The sequence below is a fragment of the Halichondria panicea genome, chromosome 1, assembly GCF_963675165.1.
Source record: "Halichondria panicea chromosome 1, odHalPani1.1, whole genome shotgun sequence".
Classification (NCBI taxonomy): Eukaryota; Metazoa; Porifera; class Demospongiae; order Suberitida; family Halichondriidae; genus Halichondria; species Halichondria panicea.
In genome coordinates, this window is record NC_087377.1 from 13,313,503 (window position 1) to 13,335,608 (window position 22,106).

The following is a 22,106-nucleotide window of genomic DNA, read 5'->3' on the forward strand; positions in this document are numbered from 1 at the left end:
TTTAGATATCGCAACAGAGGAAATATCTCTCCCGGTGATGGATCGTGCAAACTATGCAACACTGAAGAAGAATCACCTTCACACTTTTTAGTAAGTTGCCCTGCTCTCTCAATGCGCAGACTTGCTCTCCTGCAGGATGCCCCATCCTGCATCAGTGTTCACCTCCCCCACGACCCAAGGGCACTACATGACACCCTCTACAATCTCCTGCAAGGCCTTGTCTGGCTGAAAGCTGCCCATGCGCAAGAGTGGCTCTTGCTCTTCATCAAAGATCTAAGGCAAACCCGCGCTGATCTCCTTCTCACAAGCACATTGGTTTAAAGCTCCACCCTCTTACTGCGTGTTATAATAATACCCATTTTCAATATTCTTTTTCGTCTGCCCAATGGGCTACTCTTCATTATTTGGAGGCTACAAAGAAGAAGAAGAAGAACAGTTACGTAATTATGACTCATTTCAAACCTCCATTAGGCCTGTTTATTTTGGGAGAAAATCGACCTATACAGGAGGCTTTGCTCTGCATAATTATAATTATCTGCAAGCCTTTGCACCACAGCTAAAGCTATCCTGAGCCCAATCATGAGCTACTACTATTAGTCTGTCACACAAACTGTGCATCCAGCTGGAGCTAGCCTAAGAGAGATTTTACTGAGACTAGTAATACACTTGCAACAGCTTACGGGCAGGCTGGGGCAAGTAGTAGCTCACAAAACGATTAGAATCTCAAGGATAGCTTCAGCTGACAACCTGCTGTGGTGCAAAGCCTTTACCAAAGGCTCTTAGCTTTCTGATGTAAGTCGATGTTTTCCCAGTTTAACAAAAATGAATAGGCTCTATTGGAGAAAAATTGGTTTGGAATGAGCCAAAATTCAATCTTGTTACCAAGGTTCACGTGACAGGTACTTCTGCTCTCGACATTACAGTTGCAAGAACTCCTCAAATCCCTGTATCAATATTATTCAGATTTCTAGGGGGGGGGGAGATATTTTGGCTGGGGGTAGGAAATCCCGAAACCCTGTTAGTAGTTTTGTTTCTTTAGTTGTGTGGGTGGCTGTATTGCATGTTAGTTGCAATTGGTTGGCAACTGAACTCCTTTCAACAACTTGACATGATTCGCCGATATACCGTAGTAGAGATGTCAGACCGGAAGTAGTGCGTGGGGATATATTCGTACAGTAATTCAAAAACGGGACCAGAAAGTGAGTGAACAAGAAGGGCTTTCTGCAAGCCCTGGAAGAGTCTAGCAAACAACAGCTTTTCCCAGGGGTAAAAAATAGCGTAGAATTTGATTTTTATTCCAGTTTTTTTATGATTTTAGCATTTAATGCTTGTTTTGTGTGATTTTTTCTCAAAGGTGATCATCATTTTGGCAACCAAACATGAAAATGAACAAAAACACAAGTGAGCATGTCTTTCATCTCTAACTCTCTCCAGATTATGCAAAAAGTTGCTACAATAAGCTTTTATTTCTTGCAGAATCACATATTGCATGGATAGATGGGTGGAGCTGAGAATAGAAATGCAGTAAAATCAAGCCAAGTGTACCAATAGCTGTATTTATTTCTTAGAAGTTACTGAAAGTAATTATTGAAGCAATCTGAAAGCCTCTGTTGAAAAGAAACAAGAAAGATTGGAGAGAATTCCAGGGACAACAATGTAATCTACCAAAACTATTAAATTGCAAGAACTGATTCAATTTGCACACAAAAAAGACAAGAGTAATCTACTGTATATAGAAGCTGTCAACAGAGTTGTATCATAGATTTATAGTTGTATGGCCTTAAATCTACATCACACTAAAAACGAATCAAATGAAATTGACAGAAAAGTTGCTTATAAAGATCAAGAAACAGATACAAGCGTAAGGTGGACATTGATGAGAGTTCTGAAACATGATACAATATACTGAAAAGATAGCATGGTTACTTTAAATCCAAAAGAACTCTCTGAAGCAGGAGACATCATACTATTATAGGGACATCATAAAGATATACATTACAGAAACATTATAAACTTCATAATAGATATCAAATGGTTACAATATTAACTACTGAGTCCTGAGTGTCCATTTCATACTTTTTTATTAAGACCAAGCAGTTCAGCAGATTATGATAACTTTAAGATCATTTCCGGTATTGACAACAAATTTCATAAGTCCTGCCCAAGTACATTAAAATGCGGTAAATTTTTGTACCAATTTTTCCCTGACTAGTGTTCTTCAAAAAGCTGTATCTCTGCATTCGCTTGAACAAATCCAGTGCAATAAAGTTTTCTAGAGTGTTCAAAAGATATTAATACATAGGAGTTAGAAATAGCAAAATGAAAATCGGTCTGACATCGCTAACCGTAGAACTTGGATAGTGCAGAATGATGTCATTATAATAACAATGTACACTGCAGGTGATAGCTGAGGAGAATGCCAGAAGACCCAACAGTGTCACCAAGTGTTTCACACACATGCTCGTAGAGTGGTTGCAAGGTGGTCCACAACTGGAGGACTTGTTGACAGCTCTAGAGTCTCCCGTTATCAGTAGAGCTGACATTGCTGAGGACCTCAAGGGAAGACTGCAAGTGACTCTAGCCTGACAATATCCTCTAGCCATTATAAACTGTGACTGATGGTATTTATTTTTTAATTTGTTCTTTATCAATTACTAGTGTTTGTGTGGTGACTACTAGCACTCTATCCACCATAATTATACCTGATGTGAATGCTTTGTTGAGTCAATGTCTGTCCACACAATTGCACATGCCAGCTATGTTATCAATGATAAATGTATTGTAACTGTGTAGCATCAGAAGAGAGCCGTCATCAAAATTAAACTTATTTATGAGCTCCTGATAATACACAGATTGGTGAAGAATGGGTGTGGCCTAGTGGTTAAGGGTGTGGCTAGTAGATCAGATCTCGTGAGAGGACACGGGTTCTCATGGAGACTGTAAGGTTTATAAAATACACATAATCCTTAATGACTTATATACTTAATGATCTTTACCACTTTTATTGTAATTATTATTATTATGTCATAACAAGAGCGCATGCACTCTTGGTCATAATTAATTTTTAGCAGTAGAGATTAAAAAATACAACAATATTAATTTTTATGACTGCATAGGCTAAAAATTTTCAATGATCATCAATGTTGTCATGTTTCCTTGGTAACGGGCCGGGCTTGTGTTTACTTTCTTGACAATAATTATCTTCAACTTGTCCCATCAGTGTCCATGATTATAAGAAACAGTGTGTCTACAGAGAAATGGGGGATGAGGGAAAGTGGTCGTATTTATATAATTATAGTACACGACAATTTCACATGCAGCATAATGTACAGTTACACACACACCCACACACAAGCTGAAACCACACCCCCTAGCGTACCTCATCATGACTATGGAAATATCGCTGGCGTTGTGATGGAGGCTCCTTCACTGTGTGTGTGTGTGTGTGTGAGTGTGGGGAGAGTACAGCGCAAAAAGCACAAACTACAAAACACAGTCACACATGCAAGGGGGGAGTACAGCGCAAAAAGCACAAACTACAAAAAACAGTCACACATGCAAGGGGGGAGTACAGCGCAAAAACCAAAACTATTGTTAGTGAATTGAACCCACTCACGGGAACGCAAAACTATTGCTAGTGAATTGAACCCACTCACGAGAACGTAAAACTATTGCTAGTGAATTGAACCCACTCACGGGAACGTAAAACTATTGCTAGTGAATTGAACCCACTCACGGGAACGTAAAACTATTGCTAGCGAATTGAACCCATGCACTCAGGGGAACGTAAAACTATTGCTAGTGAATTGAACCCACTCACGGGAACGTAAAAGTATTGCTAGTGAATTGAACCCACTCACGGGAACGTAAAACTATTGCTAGTGAATTGTATCCACTCACGGGAACGCAAAACTATTGCTAGTGAATTGAACCCACTCACGGGAACGTAAAACTATTGCTAGTGAATTGAACCCATGCACTCACGGCAACTTAAAACTATTGCTAGTGAATTGAACCCACTCACGGGAACGCAAAACTATTGCTAGTGAATTGAACCCACTCACGGGAACGCAAAACTATTGCTAGTGAATTGAACCCACTCAAGGGAACGTAAAACTATTGCTAGTGAATTGAACCCACTCACGGGAACGTAAAACTATTGCTAGTGAATTGAACCCATGCACTCACGGCAACTTAAAACTATTGCTAGTGAATTGAACCCACTCACGGGAACGCAAAACTATTGCTAGTGAATTGAACCCACTCACGGGAACGCAAAACTATTGCTAGTGAATTGAACCCATGCACTCACGGCAACTTAAAACTATTGCTAGTGAATTGAACCCACTCACGGGAACACAAAACTATTGCTAGTGAATTGAACCCACTCACGGGAACGCAAAACTATTGCTAGTGAATTGAACCCACTCACGGGAACGTAAAACTATTGCTAGTGACTAAACACCGTCACACATGCAAGAGGGGAGTACTGCGCAAAAACCACACAAACTACAAAACACAGTCACACATGCAAAGGGGGAGTACAGCGCAAAAAGCACAAACTACAAAATACAGTCACACATGCAAGGGGGGAGTACAGCGCAAAAAGCACACAAACTACAAAACACAGTCACACATGCAAGGGGGGAGTACAGCGCAAAAAGCACAAACTACAAAACACAGTCACACATGCAAGGGGGGAGTACAGCGCAAAAAGCACAAACTACAAAATACAGTCACACATGCAAGGGGGGAGTACAGCGCAAAAAGCACACAAACTACAAAACACAGTCACACATGCAAGGGGGGAGTACAGCGCAAAAAGCACAAACTACAAAACACAGTCACACATGCAAGGGGGGAGTACAGCGCAAAAAGCACACAAACTACAAAACACAGTCACACATGCAAGGGGGGAGTACAGCGCAAAAAGCACACAAACTACAAAACACAGTCACACATGCAAGGGGGGAGTACAGCGCAAAAAGCACAAACTACAAAATACAGTCACACATGCAAGGGGGGAGTACAGCGCAAAAAGCACACAAACTACAAAACACAGTCACACATGCAAGGGGGGAGTACAGCGCAAAAAGCACAAACTACAAAACACAGTCACACATGCAAGGGGGGAGTACAGCGCAAAAAGCACAAACTACAAAACACAGTCACACATGCAAGGGGGGAGTACAGCGCAAAAAGCACACAAACTACAAAACACAGTCACACATGCAAGGGGGGAGTACAGCGCAAAAAGCACAAACTACAAAACACAGTCACACATGCAAGGGGGGAGTACAGCGCAAAAAGCACAAACTACAAAACACAGTCACACCTGCAAGGGAGGAGCACAGCGCAAAAAGCACAAACTACAAAAAACAGTCACACATGCAAGGGGGGAGTACAGTGCAAAAAGCACAAACTACAAAACACAGTCACACATGCAAGGGGGGAGTACAGCGCAAAAAGCACAAACTACAAAACATAGTCACACATGCAAGGGGTGAGTACAGCGCAAAAAGCACAAACTATTGTCAGTGAATTGAACCCACTCACGGGAACGCAAAACTATTGCTAGTGAATTGAACCCACTCACGGGAACGTAAAACTATTGCTAGTGAATTGAACCCACTCACGGGAACGTAAAACTATTGCTAGTGAATTGAACCCATGCACTCACGGGAACGTAAAATTATTGCTAGTCAATTGAACCCACTCACGGGAACGTAAAACTATTGCTAGTGAATTGAACCCACTCACGGGAACACAAAACTATTGCTAGTGAATTGAACCCACTCACGGGAACGCAAAACTATTGCTAGTGAATTGAACCCACTCAAGGGAACGTAAAACTATTGCTAGTGAAGTGAACCCATGCACTCACGGCAAGTTAAAACTATTGCTAGTGAATTGAACCCACTCACGGGAACGTAAAACTATTGCTAGTGAAGTGAACCCATGCACTCACGGCAAGTTAAAACTATTGCTAGTGAATTGAACCCACTCAAGGGAAAGTAAAACTATTGCTAGTGAATTGAACCCACTCAAGGGAAAGTAAAACTATTGCTAGTGAATTGAACCCACTCACGGGAACGTAAAACTATTGCTAGTGAAGTGAACCCACTCAAGGGAAAGTAAAACTATTGCTAGTGAATTGAACCCACTCACGGGAACGTAAAACTATTGCTAGTGAATTGAACCCACTCAAGGGAAAGTAAAACTATTGCTAGTGAATTGAACCCACTCACGGGAACGCAAAACTATTGCTAGTGAATTGAACCCACCCACGGGAACGCAAAACTATTGCTAGTGAATTGAACCCACTCACGGGAACGCAAAACTATTGTCAGTGAATTGAACCCACTCACGGGAACGCAAAACTATTGCTAGTGAATTGAACCCACTCACGGGAACGTAAAACTATTGCTAGTGAATTGAACCCATGCACTCACGGGAACGTAAAATTATTGCTAGTGAATTGAACCCACTCACGGGAACGTAAAACTATTGCTAGTGAATTGAACCCACTCACGGGAACGCAAAACTATTGCTAGTGAATTGAACCCACTCACGGGAACGTAAAACTATTGCTAGTGAATTGAATCCACTCAAGGGAACGTAAAACTATTGCTAGTGAATTGAACCCACTCACGGGAACGTAAAACTATTGCTAGTGAAGTGAACCCATGCACTCACGGCAACTTAAAACTATTGCTAGTGAATTGAACCCACTCACGGCAACTTAAAACTATTGCTAGTGAATTGAACCCACTCACGGGAAAGTAAAACTATTGCTAGTGAATTGAACCCACTCACGGGAACGCAAAACTATTGCTAGTGAATTGAACCCACTCACAAGAACGCAAAACTATTGCTAGTGAATTGAACCCACTCACGGGAACGTAAAACTATTGCTAGTGAATTGAACCCACTCACAGGAAAGTAAAACTATTGCTAGTGAATTGAACCCACTCACGGGAACGTAAAACTATTGCTAGTTAATTGAACCCACTCACGGGAACGTAAAACTATTGCTAGTGAATTGAACCCACTCACGGGAAAGTAAAACTATTGCTAGTGAATTGAACCCACTCACGGGAACGTAAAACTATTGCTAGTGAATTGAACCCACTCACGGGAACGCAAAACTATTGCTAGTGAATTGAACCCACTCATGGAACGCAAAACTATTGCTAGTGAATTGAACCCACTCAAGGGAACGTAAAACTATTGCTAGTGAATTGAACCCACTCACAGGAAAGTAAAACTATTGCTAGTGAATTGAACCCACTCACGGGAACGCAAAACTATTGCTAGTGAATTGAACCCACTCAGGGAACGCAAAACTATTGCTAGTGAATTGAACCCACTCAAGGGAACGTAAAACTATTGCTAGTGAATTGAACCCACTCACGGGAACGTAAACCTATTGCTAGTGAAGTGAACCCATGCACTCACGGCAACTTAAAACTATTGCTAGTGAATTGAACCCACTCAAGGGAAAGTAAAACTATTGCTAGTGAATTGAACCCACTCACGGGAACGTAAAACTATTGCTAGTGAATTGAACCCACTCAAGGGAAAGTAAAACTATTGCTAGTGAATTGAACCCACTCAAGGGAAAGTAAAACTATTGCTAGTGAATTGAACCCACTCACGGGAACGCAAAACTATTGCTAGTGAATTGAACCCACTCACGGGAACGCAAAACTATTGCTAGTGAATTGAACCCACTCATGGGAACGTAAAACTATTGCTAGTGAATTGAACCCACTCACGGCAACTTAAAACTATTGCTAGTGAATTGAACCCACTCACGGGAACGTAAAACTATTGCTAGTGAATTGAACCCACTCACGGGAACGCAAAACTATTGCTAGTGAATTGAACCCACTCACGGGAACGCAAAACTATTGCTAGTGAATTGAACCCACTCAAGGGAACGTAAAACTATTGCTAGTGAATTGAACCCACTCACGGGAACGTAAAACTATTGCTAGTGAATTGAACCCACTCACGGGAACGCAAAACTATTGCTAGTGAATTGAACCCACTCATGGAACGCAAAACTATTGCTAGTGAATTGAACCCACTCAAGGGAACGTAAAACTATTGCTAGTGAATTGAACCCACTCACGGGAACGCAAAACTATTGCTAGTGAATTGAACCCACTCAGGGAACGCAAAACTATTGCTAGTGAATTGAACCCACTCAAGGGAACGTAAAACTATTGCTAGTGAATTGAACCCACTCACGGGAACGTAAACCTATTGCTAGTGAAGTGAACCCATGCACTCACGGCAACTTAAAACTATTGCTAGTGAATTGAACCCACTCAAGGGAAAGTAAAACTATTGCTAGTGAATTGAACCCACTCACGGGAACGTAAAACTATTGCTAGTGAATTGAACCCACTCAAGGGAAAGTAAAACTATTGCTAGTGAATTGAACCCACTCAAGGGAAAGTAAAACTATTGCTAGTGAATTGAACCCACTCACGGGAACGCAAAACTATTGCTAGTGAATTGAACCCACTCAAGGGAAAGTAAAACTATTGCTAGTGAATTGAACCCACTCACGGGAACGTAAAACTATTGCTAGTGAAGTGAACCCATGCACTCACGGCAACTTAAAACTATTGCTAGTGAATTGAACCCACTCAAGGGAAAGTAAAACTATTGCTAGTGAATTGAACCCACTCACGGGAACGTAAAACTATTGCTAGTGAATTGAACCCACTCAAGGGAAAGTAAAACTATTGCTAGTGAATTGAACCCACTCACGGGAACGCAAAACTATTGCTAGTGAATTGAACCCACTCACGGGAACGCAAAACTATTGCTAGTGAATTGAACCCACTCACGGGAACGCAAAACTATTGCTAGTGAATTGAACCCACTCATGGGAACGTAAAACTATTGCTAGTGAATTGAACCCACTCACGGCAACTTAAAACTATTGCTAGTGAATTGAACCCACTCACGGGAACGTAAAACTATTGCTAGTGAATTGAACCCACTCACGGGAACGCAAAACTATTGCTAGTGAATTGAACCCACTCACGGGAACGCAAAACTATTGCTAGTGAATTGAACCCACTCAAGGGAACGTAAAACTATTGCTAGTGAATTGAACCCACTCACGGGAACGTAAAACTATTGCTAGTGAAGTGAACCCATGCACTCACGGCAACTTAAAACTATTGCTAGTGAATTGAACCCACTCACGGCAACTTAAAACTATTGCTAGTGAATTGAACCCACTCACGGGAACGTAAAACTATTGCTAGTGAATTGAACCCACCCACGGGAACGCAAAACTATTGCTAATGAATTGAACCCACTCACAAGAACGCAAAACTATTGCTAGTGAATTGAACCCACTCACGGGAACGTAAAACTATTGCTAGTGAATTGAACCCACTCACAGGAAAGTAAAACTATTGCTAGTGAATTGAACCCACTCACGGGAACGTAAAACTATTGCTAGTGAATTGAACCCACTCACGGGAAAGTAAAACTATTGCTAGTGAATTGAACCCACTCACGGGAACGTAAAACTATTGCTAGTGAATTGAACCCACTCACGGGAACGCAAAACTATTGCTAGTGAATTGAACCCACTCACGGGAACGCAAAACTATTGCTAGTGAATTGAACCCACTCACGGGAACGTAAAACTATTGCTAGTGAATTGAACCCATGCACTCACGGGAACGTAAAATTATTGCTAGTCAATTGAACCCACTCACGGGAACGTAAAACTATTGCTAGTGAATTGAACCCACTCACGGGAACACAAAACTATTGCTAGTGAATTGAACCCACTCACGGGAACGCAAAACTATTGCTAGTGAATTGAACCCACTCAAGGGAACGTAAAACTATTGCTAGTGAAGTGAACCCATGCACTCACGGCAAGTTAAAACTATTGCTAGTGAATTGAACCCACTCACGGGAACGTAAAACTATTGCTAGTGAAGTGAACCCATGCACTCACGGCAAGTTAAAACTATTGCTAGTGAATTGAACCCACTCAAGGGAAAGTAAAACTATTGCTAGTGAATTGAACCCATGCACTCACGGCAACTTAAAACTATTGCTAGTGAATTGAACCCACTCAAGGGAAAGTAAAACTATTGCTAGTGAATTGAACCCACTCACGGGAACGTAAAACTATTGCTAGTGAATTGAACCCACTCACGGCAACTTAAAACTATTGCTAGTGAATTGAACCCACTCACGGGAACGTAAAACTATTGCTAGTGAATTGAACCCACTCACGGGAACGCAAAACTATTGCTAGTGAATTAAACCCACTCACAAGAACGCAAAACTATTGCTAGTGAATTGAACCCACTCACGGGAACGTAAAACTATTGCTAGTGAATTGAACCCACTCACAGGAAAGTAAAACTATTGCTAGTGAATTGAACCCACTCACGGGAACGTAAAACTATTGCTAGTGAATTGAACCCACTCACGGGAACGTAAAACTATTGCTAGTGAATTGAACCCATTCACGGGAACGCAAAACTATTGCTAGTGAATTGAACCCACTCATGGGAACGTAAAACTGAACGTAAAACTATTGCTAGTGAATTGAACCCACTCACGGGAACGCAAAACTATTGCTAGTGAATTGAACCCACTCACGGGAACGCAAAACTATTGCTAGTGAATTGAACCCACTCAGGGAACGCAAAACTATTGCTAGTGAATTGAACCCACTCAAGGGAACGTAAAACTATTGCTAGTGAATTGAACCCACTCACGGGAACGTAAAACTATTGCTAGTGAAGTGAACCCATGCACTCACGGCAACTTAAAACTATTGCTAGTGAATTGAACCCACTCAAGGGAAAGTAAAACTATTGCTAGTGAATTGAACCCACTCACGGGAACGTAAAACTATTGCTAGTGAATTGAACCCACTCACGGGAACGTAAAACTATTGCTAGTGAATTGAACCCATTCACGGGAACGCAAAACTATTGCTAGTGAATTGAACCCACTCAAGGGAACGTAAAACTATTGCTAGTGAATTGAACCCACTCACGGGAACGTAAAACTATTGCTAGTGAAGTGAACCCATGCACTCACGGCAACTTAAAACTATTGCTAGTGAATTGAACCCACTCACGGCAACTTAAAACTATTGTTAGTGAATTGAACCCACTCACGGGAACGTAAAACTATTGCTAGTGAATTGAACCCACTCACGGGAACGCAAAACTATTGCTAGTGAATTGAACCCACTCACGGGAACGCAAAACTATTGCTAGTGAATTGAACCCACTCAAGGGAACGTAAAACTATTGCTAGTGAATTGAACCCACTCACGGGAACGTAAAACTATTGCTAGTGAAGTGAACCCATGCACTCACGGCAGCTTAAAACTATTGCTAGTGAATTGAACCCACTCACGGCAACTTAAAACTATTGCTAGTGAATTGAACCCACTCACGGCAACTTAAAACTATTGCTAGTGAATTGAACCCACTCACGGCAACTTAAAACTATTGTTAGTGAATTGAACCCACTCACGGGAACGTAAAACTATTGCTAGTGAATTGAACCCACTCACGGGAACGCAAAACTATTGCTAGTGAATTGAACCCACTCACGGGAACGCAAAACTATTGCTAGTGAATTGAACCCACTCAAGGGAACGTAAAACTATTGCTAGTGAATTGAACCCACTCACGGGAACGTAAAACTATTGCTAGTGAAGTGAACCCATGCACTCACGGCAGCTTAAAACTATTGCTAGTGAATTGAACCCACTCACGGCAACTTAAAACTATTGCTAGTGAATTGAACCCACTCACGGGAACGTAAAACTATTGCTAGTGAATTGAACCCACTCACGGGAACGCAAAACTATTGCTAGTGAATTAAACCCACTCACAAGAACGCAAAACTATTGCTAGTGAATTGAACCCACTCACGGGAACGTAAAACTATTGCTAGTGAATTGAACCCACTCACGGGAACGCAAAACTATTGCTAGTGAATTGAACCCACTCACGGGAACGCAAAACTATTGCTAGTGAATTGAACCCACTCACGGGAAAGCAAAACTATTGCTAGTGAATTGAATCCACTCAAGGGAACGTAAAACTATTGCTAGTGAATTGAACCCACTCACGGGAACGTAAAACTATTGCTAGTGAAATGAACCCATGCACTCACGGCAACTTAAAACTATTGCTAGTGAATTGAACCCACTCACGGCAACTTAAAACTATTGCTAGTGAATTGAACCCACTCACGGGAACGTAAAACTATTGCTAGTGAATTGAACCCACTCACGGGAACGTAAAACTATTGCTAGTGAATTGAACCCACTCACGGGAACGTAAAACTATTGCTAGTGAATTGAACCCACTCACGGGAACGTAAAACTATTGCTAGTGAATTGAACCCACTCACGGGAAAGTAAAACTATTGCTAGTGAATTGAACCCACTCACGGGAACGTAAAACTATTGCTAGTGAATTGAACCACTCACGGGAACGCAAAACTATTGCTAGTGAATTGAACCCACTCACGGGAACGCAAAACTATTGCTAGTGAATTGAACCCACTCAGGGAACGCAAAACTATTGCTAGTGAATTGAACCTACTCAAGGGAACGTAAAACTATTGCTAGTGAATTGAACCCACTCACGGGAACGTAAAACTATTGCTAGTGAATTGAACCCACTCACGGGAACGTAAAACTATTGCTAGTGAATTGAACCCATGCACTCACGGGAACGTAAAATTATTGCTAGTGAATTGAACCCACTCACGGGAACGTAAAACTATTGCTAGTGAATTGAACCCACTCACGGGAACGCAAAACTATTGCTAGTGAATTGAACCCACTCACGGGAACGCAAAACTATTGCTAGTGAATTGAACCCACTCAAGGGAACGTAAAACTATTGCTAGTGAATTGAACCCACTCACGGGAACGTAAAACTATTGCTAGTGAAGTGAACCCATGCACTCACGGCAACTTAAAACTATTGCTAGTGAATTGAACCCACTCACGGCAACTTAAAACTATTGTTAGTGAATTGAACCCACTCACGGGAACGTAAAACTATTGCTAGTGAATTGAACCCACTCACGGGAACGCAAAACTATTGCTAGTGAATTGAACCCACTCACGGGAACGCAAAACTATTGCTAGTGAATTGAACCCACTCAAGGGAACGTAAAACTATTGCTAGTGAATTGAACCCACTCACGGGAACGTAAAACTATTGCTAGTGAAGTGAACCCATGCACTCACGGCAGCTTAAAACTATTGCTAGTGAATTGAACCCACTCACGGCAACTTAAAACTATTGCTAGTGAATTGAACCCACTCACGGGAACGTAAAACTATTGCTAGTGAATTGAACCCACTCACGGGAACGCAAAACTATTGCTAGTGAATTAAACCCACTCACAAGAACGCAAAACTATTGCTAGTGAATTGAACCCACTCACGGGAACGTAAAACTATTGCTAGTGAATTGAACCCACTCACAGGAAAGTAAAACTATTGCTAGTGAATTGAACCCAGTCACGGGAACGTAAAACTATTGCTAGTGAATTGAACCCACTCACGGGAACGTAAAACTATTGCTAGTGAATTGAACCCATTCACGGGAACGCAAAACTATTGCTAGTGAATTGAACCCACTCACGGGAACGCAAAACTATTGCTAGTGAATTGAACCCACTCACGGGAACGCAAAACTATTGCTAGTGAATTGAACCCACTCACGGGAAAGCAAAACTATTGCTAGTGAATTGAATCCACTCAAGGGAACGTAAAACTATTGCTAGTGAATTGAACCCACTCACGGGAACGTAAAACTATTGCTAGTGAAATGAACCCATGCACTCACGGCAACTTAAAACTATTGCTAGTGAATTGAACCCACTCACGGCAACTTAAAACTATTGCTAGTGAATTGAACCCACTCACGGGAACGTAAAACTATTGCTAGTGAATTGAACCCACTCACGGGAACGTAAAACTATTGCTAGTGAATTGAACCCACTCACGGGAACGTAAAACTATTGCTAGTGAATTGAACCCACTCACGGGAACGTAAAACTATTGCTAGTGAATTGAACCCACTCACGGGAAAGTAAAACTATTGCTAGTGAATTGAACCCACTCACGGGAACGTAAAACTATTGCTAGTGAATTGAACCACTCACGGGAACGCAAAACTATTGCTAGTGAATTGAACCCACTCACGGGAACGCAAAACTATTGCTAGTGAATTGAACCCACTCAGGGAACGCAAAACTATTGCTAGTGAATTGAACCTACTCAAGGGAACGTAAAACTATTGCTAGTGAATTGAACCCACTCACGGGAACGTAAAACTATTGCTAGTGAATTGAACCCACTCACGGGAACGTAAAACTATTGCTAGTGAATTGAACCCATGCACTCACGGGAACGTAAAATTATTGCTAGTGAATTGAACCCACTCACGGGAACGTAAAACTATTGCTAGTGAATTGAACCCACTCACGGGAACGCAAAACTATTGCTAGTGAATTGAACCCACTCACGGGAACGCAAAACTATTGCTAGTGAATTGAACCCACTCAGGGAACGCAAAACTATTGCTAGTGAATTGAACCCACTCAAGGGAACGCAAAACTATTGCTAGTGAATTGAACCCACTCACGGGAACGCAAAACTATTGCTAGTGAATTGAACCCACTCAAGGGAACGTAAAACTATTGCTAGTGAATTGAACCCACTCACGGGAACGTAAAACTATTGCTAGTGAAGTGAACCCATGCACTCACGGCAGCTTAAAACTATTGCTAGTGAATTGAACCCACTCACGGGAACGCAAAACTATTGCTAGTGAATTGAACCCACTCACGGGAACGCAAAACTATTGCTAGTGAATTGAACCCACTCAGGGAACGCAAAACTATTGCTAGTGAATTGAACCCACTCAAGGGAACGCAAAACTATTGCTAGTGAATTGAACCCACTCACGGGAACGCAAAACTATTGCTAGTGAATTGAACCCACTCAAGGGAACGTAAAACTATTGCTAGTGAATTGAACCCACTCACGGGAACGTAAAACTATTGCTAGTGAAGTGAACCCATGCACTCACGGCAGCTTAAAACTATTGCTAGTGAATTGAACCCACTCACGGCAACTTAAAACTATTGCTAGTGAATTGAACCCACTCACGGGAACATAAAACTATTGCTAGTGAATTGAACCCACTCACGGGAACGCAAAACTATTGCTAGTGAATTGAACCCACTCATGGGAACGTAAAACTGAACGTAAAACTATTGCTAGTGAATTGAACCCACTCACGGGAACGCAAAACTATTGCTAGTGAATTGAACCCACTCACGGGAACGCAAAACTATTGCTAGTGAATTGAACCCACTCAGGGAACGCAAAACTATTGCTAGTGAATTGAACCCACTCAAGGGAACGTAAAACTATTGCTAGTGAATTGAACCCACTCACGGGAACGTAAAACTATTGCTAGTGAAGTGAACCCATGCACTCACGGCAACTTAAAACTATTGCTAGTGAATTGAACCCACTCAAGGGAAAGTAAAACTATTGCTAGTGAATTGAACCCACTCACGGGAACGTAAAACTATTGCTAGTGAATTGAACCCACTCACGGGAACGTAAAACTATTGCTAGTGAATTGAACCCATTCACGGGAACGCAAAACTATTGCTAGTGAATTGAACCCACTCAAGGGAACGTAAAACTATTGCTAGTGAATTGAACCCACTCACGGGAACGTAAAACTATTGCTAGTGAAGTGAACCCATGCACTCACGGCAACTTAAAACTATTGCTAGTGAATTGAACCCACTCACGGCAACTTAAAACTATTGTTAGTGAATTGAACCCACTCACGGGAACGTAAAACTATTGCTAGTGAATTGAACCCACTCACGGGAACGCAAAACTATTGCTAGTGAATTGAACCCACTCACGGGAACGCAAAACTATTGCTAGTGAATTGAACCCACTCAAGGGAACGTAAAACTATTGCTAGTGAATTGAACCCACTCACGGGAACGTAAAACTATTGCTAGTGAAGTGAACCCATGCACTCACGGCAGCTTAAAACTATTGCTAGTGAATTGAACCCACTCACGGCAACTTAAAACTATTGCTAGTGAATTGAACCCACTCACAGGAACATAAAACTATTGCTAGTGAATTGAACCCACTCACGGGAACGCAAAACTATTGCTAGTGAATTAAACCCACTCACAAGAACGCAAAACTATTGCTAGTGAATTGAACCCACTCACGGGAACGTAAAACTATTGCTAGTGAATTGAACCCACTCACAGGAAAGTAAAACTATTGCTAGTGAATTGAACCCACTCACGGGAACGTAAAACTATTGCTAGTGAAGTGAACCCACTCACGGGAACGTAAAACTATTGCTAGTGAATTGAACCCATTCACGGGAACGCAAAACTATTGCTAGTGAATTGAACCCACTCATGGGAACGTAAAACTGAACGTAAAACTATTGCTAGTGAATTGAACCCACTCACGGGAACGCAAAACTATTGCTAGTGAATTGAACCCACTCACGGGAACGCAAAACTATTGCTAGTGAATTGAACCCACTCAGGGAACGCAAAACTATTGCTAGTGAATTGAACCCACTCAAGGGAACGTAAAACTATTGCTAGTGAATTGAACCCACTCACGGGAACGTAAAACTATTGCTAGTGAAGTGAACCCATGCACTCACGGCAACTTAAAACTATTGCTAGTGAATTGAACCCACTCAAGGGAAAGTAAAACTATTGCTAGTGAATTGAACCCACTCACGGGAACGTAAAACTATTGCTAGTGAATTGAACCCACTCACGGGAACGCAAAACTATTGCTAGTGAATTGAACCCACTCATGGGAACGTAAAACTGAACGTAAAACTATTGCTAGTGAATTGAACCCACTCACGGGAACGCAAAACTATTGCTAGTGAATTGAACCCACTCACGGGAACGCAAAACTATTGCTAGTGAATTGAACCCACTCAGGGAACGCAAAACTATTGCTAGTGAATTGAACCCACTCAAGGGAACGTAAAACTATTGCTAGTGAATTGAACCCACTCACGGGAACGTAAAACTATTGCTAGTGAAGTGAACCCATGCACTCACGGCAACTTAAAACTATTGCTAGTGAATTGAACCCACTCAAGGGAAAGTAAAACTATTGCTAGTGAATTGAACCCACTCACGGGAACGTAAAACTATTGCTAGTGAATTGAACCCACTCACGGGAACGTAAAACTATTGCTAGTGAATTGAACCCATTCACGGGAACGCAAAACTATTGCTAGTGAATTGAACCCACTCAAGGGAACGTAAAACTATTGCTAGTGAATTGAACCCACTCACGGGAACGTAAAACTATTGCTAGTGAAGTGAACCCATGCACTCACGGCAACTTAAAACTATTGCTAGTGAATTGAACCCACTCACGGCAACTTAAAACTATTGTTAGTGAATTGAACCCACTCACGGGAACGTAAAACTATTGCTAGTGAATTGAACCCACTCACGGGAACGCAAAACTATTGCTAGTGAATTGAACCCACTCACGGGAACGCAAAACTATTGCTAGTGAATTGAACCCACTCAAGGGAACGTAAAACTATTGCTAGTGAATTGAACCCACTCACGGGAACGTAAAACTATTGCTAGTGAAGTGAACCCATGCACTCACGGCAGCTTAAAACTATTGCTAGTGAATTGAACCCACTCACGGCAACTTAAAACTATTGCTAGTGAATTGAACCCACTCACGGGAACATAAAACTATTGCTAGTGAATTGAACCCACTCACGGGAACGCAAAACTATTGCTAGTGAATTAAACCCACTCACAAGAACGCAAAACTATTGCTAGTGAATTGAACCCACTCACGGGAACGTAAAACTATTGCTAGTGAATTGAACCCACTCACAGGAAAGTAAAACTATTGCTAGTGAATTGAACCCACTCACGGGAACGTAAAACTATTGCTAGTGAATTGAACCCACTCACGGGAACGTAAAACTATTGCTAGTGAATTGAACCCATTCACGGGAACGCAAAACTATTGCTAGTGAATTGAACCCACTCATGGGAACGTAAAACTGAACGTAAAACTATTGCTAGTGAATTGAACCCACTCACGGGAACGCAAAACTATTGCTAGTGAATTGAACCCACTCACGGGAACGCAAAACTATTGCTAGTGAATTGAACCCACTCAGGGAACGCAAAACTATTGCTAGTGAATTGAACCCACTCAAGGGAACGTAAAACTATTGCTAGTGAATTGAACCCACTCACGGGAACGTAAAACTATTGCTAGTGAAGTGAACCCATGCACTCACGGCAACTTAAAACTATTGCTAGTGAATTGAACCCACTCAAGGGAAAGTAAAACTATTGCTAGTGAATTGAACCCACTCACGGGAACGTAAAACTATTGCTAGTGAATTGAACCCACTCACGGGAACGCAAAACTATTGCTAGTGAATTGAACCCACTCACGGGAACGCAAAACTATTGCTAGTGAATTGAACCCACTCATGGGAACGTAAAACTATTGCTAGTGAATTTAACCCACTCACGGGAACGCAAAACTATTGCTAGTGAATTGAACCCACTCACGGGAACGCAAAACTATTGTTAGTGAATTGAACCCACTCATGGGAACGCAAAAAGCACAAACTACAAAACACAGTCAAACATGCAAGGGGGGAGTACAGAGCAAAAAACACAAACTACAAAACACAGTCACACATGCAAGGGGGGAGTACAGTGCAAAAAGCGCAAATTAAAAAACACAGTCACACATGCAAGGGGGGAGTACAGCGCAAAAAGCACAAACTACAAAACACAGTCAAACATGCAAGGGGGGAGTACAGCGCAAAAAGCACAAACTACAAAACACAGTCACACATACAAGGGGGAAGTACAACGCAAAAAGCACAAACTACAAAACACAGTCACACATGCAAGGGGGGAGTACAGCGCAAAAAGCACAAACTACAAAACACAGTCACACATGCAAGGGGGAGTACAGCGCAAAAAGCACAAACTACAAAACGTTTTGTAAGGGAAAGAGTCACACTCTGCACGCGGCAGTACTCACTGTTTCTTAGGTCGATTGTATTTTTATCTGACGTCTAATGGCTGGATCATCATCAGCATCCAACAGAGGGAACAACTGACCCTCAAGAATCTAACAAGTGAGAGAACAATCAGACCACTCACTCACTAGTAGATAATTCCACCATAACAATTATTATCTTAAACATTTTTATTTGAACTTGAGCTGCAATAATTGAGTAAGTTATAAATGATGCCCACTTTACAGTGCAAGTACAATCAATTGCTATATACCTCTTCCAGGAGGTGCGTGAACGATTCCCAAATCCAGATAGAGTTCCATACACAGACTTCCAGTCTTCTACTTCCTTTATTGTTTAATTATGTAAAATGCAAATATAAAATGCTGATTGGCTAGTCAAAATTTGCACGGATACATACTTACTTTATATGTCTTCATAAAGATCTTCGTCAAGTACATGTACACCATCGTTTAATAGGTCCTCGTTTTCATCTACTGGCTCATCTGATTGCTCAGGTTGCACGTCCTCTACAAACTCACTGCACATATATACATGTAGCAAAATTATAAAATTATATGTAAAATAAATTATGTAGATTGCACATAAAATATATTACGCAGTACCTGAGGTCAACTTTTCTCTGCTGCTCGTAATTCTCCCATATTCTCCGGCAAAGTTGAACGATTTTTCCTTCAGCACTCTTACGGGAGTCCTACGATCCGGTCTTCTCATGTCCTGAACCAGTCGTTCACTTGTACACCCTCTACGTACATTCTCGTTCTGAAGTAAACAAATGAATGAATGTACAGTCACACATACATTATTAGCCAGCATAACGTACCCAGTCCATAATAGCAAGGTTCATTCTCATGTTGAATGTAGCTTCCCCAAAGTGTACACGTTTCGAGATGTATGTGAGCAGCTGGTGATTGAAAGACTCCACCCAGAATGTGTCTCGACACTGTAAAAACAACATCATATGAATTTTAATATAATTAGAAAAAAACCTCACTCGACAATATGATTCGGCATTCTTGTAAATAAGGGTGTCTTTTAGTGCTGACGTGAATGACTCGATTGCAAGAGGATCCTCAAGTTTTATCTTCGTGGGCTTGTACCCTGGACGCTTACAGGGTGACGCTTCGTCACAATCTGAGTGCTCGTTCTGAGAACACGATTATAAATATTATTGGTGTACAGAGTACGGACAACTTGTTATCATACACACTCACCTGATAATGTTTAACGATATTCAGAATGTTCTTTCTTAGATTGTCTGCTGACTGCTCACAGTTCTTCATACAGTAGTACAAGTGAACTTTCGTACTTTTACCTATTGACAAATATTTTTATGTTACTGAGCACTTTTATAATCAAAGCTTACGTTTGTCAGATAACTCTGGAAACCACGTCTTTCCTTGAGCCTTTTTGGTCCCAATTGCTACTTTCTTCATCTTCTTCGCTACATTCTTAGTGCCTGAAAATACACGGACACGGTAATAATTGAGATTTGAGATTCTACACACTTACCATGCCATGTGTCGTACGAGTTTGTAAGGTTGAGATCATCAGTGACAAATCTCTTGACTACTGGCTGATTATCATGTGCTACTTCAACAATATTGAGACCTAAGACATAATATCCACAAAAAATAAACACAACCTCATAATGTTGATGCTTGAACATACCTTTATCTATGACTTCCGGAAGAACTATCTTAGTACACGCTACTTCTCGAGTCTGAGCACAGATGCCTGGAAACAGTCGAACACCCAACAATTCTTTTCGTACTAGAAAAAGATAATTTTCATATGATAAACGACAGCAGCACACTTGTAGAGATAATGAAAATAATTAGTTTACCTTCCCGAGAGACAGGGAACAGTCGTGTTATAAGCATTTGCTGTTGAGTCGTGGCGAGCATCTGTTATTACCCACTATATTGATAAAGTCATTACTGAAAAACAAAAACAAAACTAGCACATAAGAATTCATTACCTCACCGTCCTGCGAGTAACCAGGCAATGCCTTCACTTCGTCAATCGCTCTCAACATGGATGCCTTGGCACAAGCGTTCACGACGTCTAAGTATCCACCTTTCTTGTACACTGTAACGTCACAGTGTTTTGTAAGAGTACAATTATAACACTCACTTACTTGACGAAATATACCATGAACTAACTTTTCCCAAGCCAGCATGACTACTAAAGTGAAGGTACTGGCTTGGGAGAACTCCAGCACAAGTAAAAGCATGGACGATCCTGCAATAAATAGGATTCCAAGTTAATCTTGAAAACGTATGGAATTATACTCACTTTTGATTGACAAGGTATCGTCCACCGAGTGTTCGCGAGCTAGCCCACCACTGTCGCTTTCCACATTTTCCACACTTGAATTCAAATCGGACAACATGCCCGTTCTGAAAAACAATATTATATTGCATACATCATGTATTGGGGTCTATTGGATCAGAAATACCTGGCGAAAATTGGTCGGCCTACGACAATAAGATTGGCACTGGTCACATGCTTGGGATAGGCCAGTGAAAAGACGGAACAAAGTCTTCAGTTCACACACGAACAACTGTTCATCACTAGCGTCAGTATATTGCTAGTAAATATTCCTAAACAAGAAGTAACGTCTTTATACTAAGCTATTGACACACACAAACCTGAATTCTCCAACATTGGGAAGACTTTGGATTTATCAGATTGTAGGTCTTCTCCCTCAGGAACAGCACCTGCCTGCTCCTGCTCCTGCTCCAACTTGTCCAACAGGACAGAAATAAGCTCTCTGCTGTCCAAGGGTAATGAGCCTCTAGCTGTAGCAGCAAGAGAACGCTTTGCCCTATCTATCCTAGCTACAAAAGCCTGCTTTGCATCTTCAGTATCGAAATTCAGCTCCATTTGGTACCGAAAACCATGCCTAGCATGCTTCTTCTTGGGTAG

General features: G+C 41.5%; 1 pseudogene; it reads right to left on the bottom strand.

Annotated features, from left to right (window-relative positions):
- Positions 1-2,991: 2,991 nt before the first annotated feature.
- On the bottom strand, positions 2,992-22,064 carry LOC135331728 (uncharacterized; annotated as a pseudogene).
- Between the last annotated feature and the right edge of the window lie 42 nt (positions 22,065-22,106).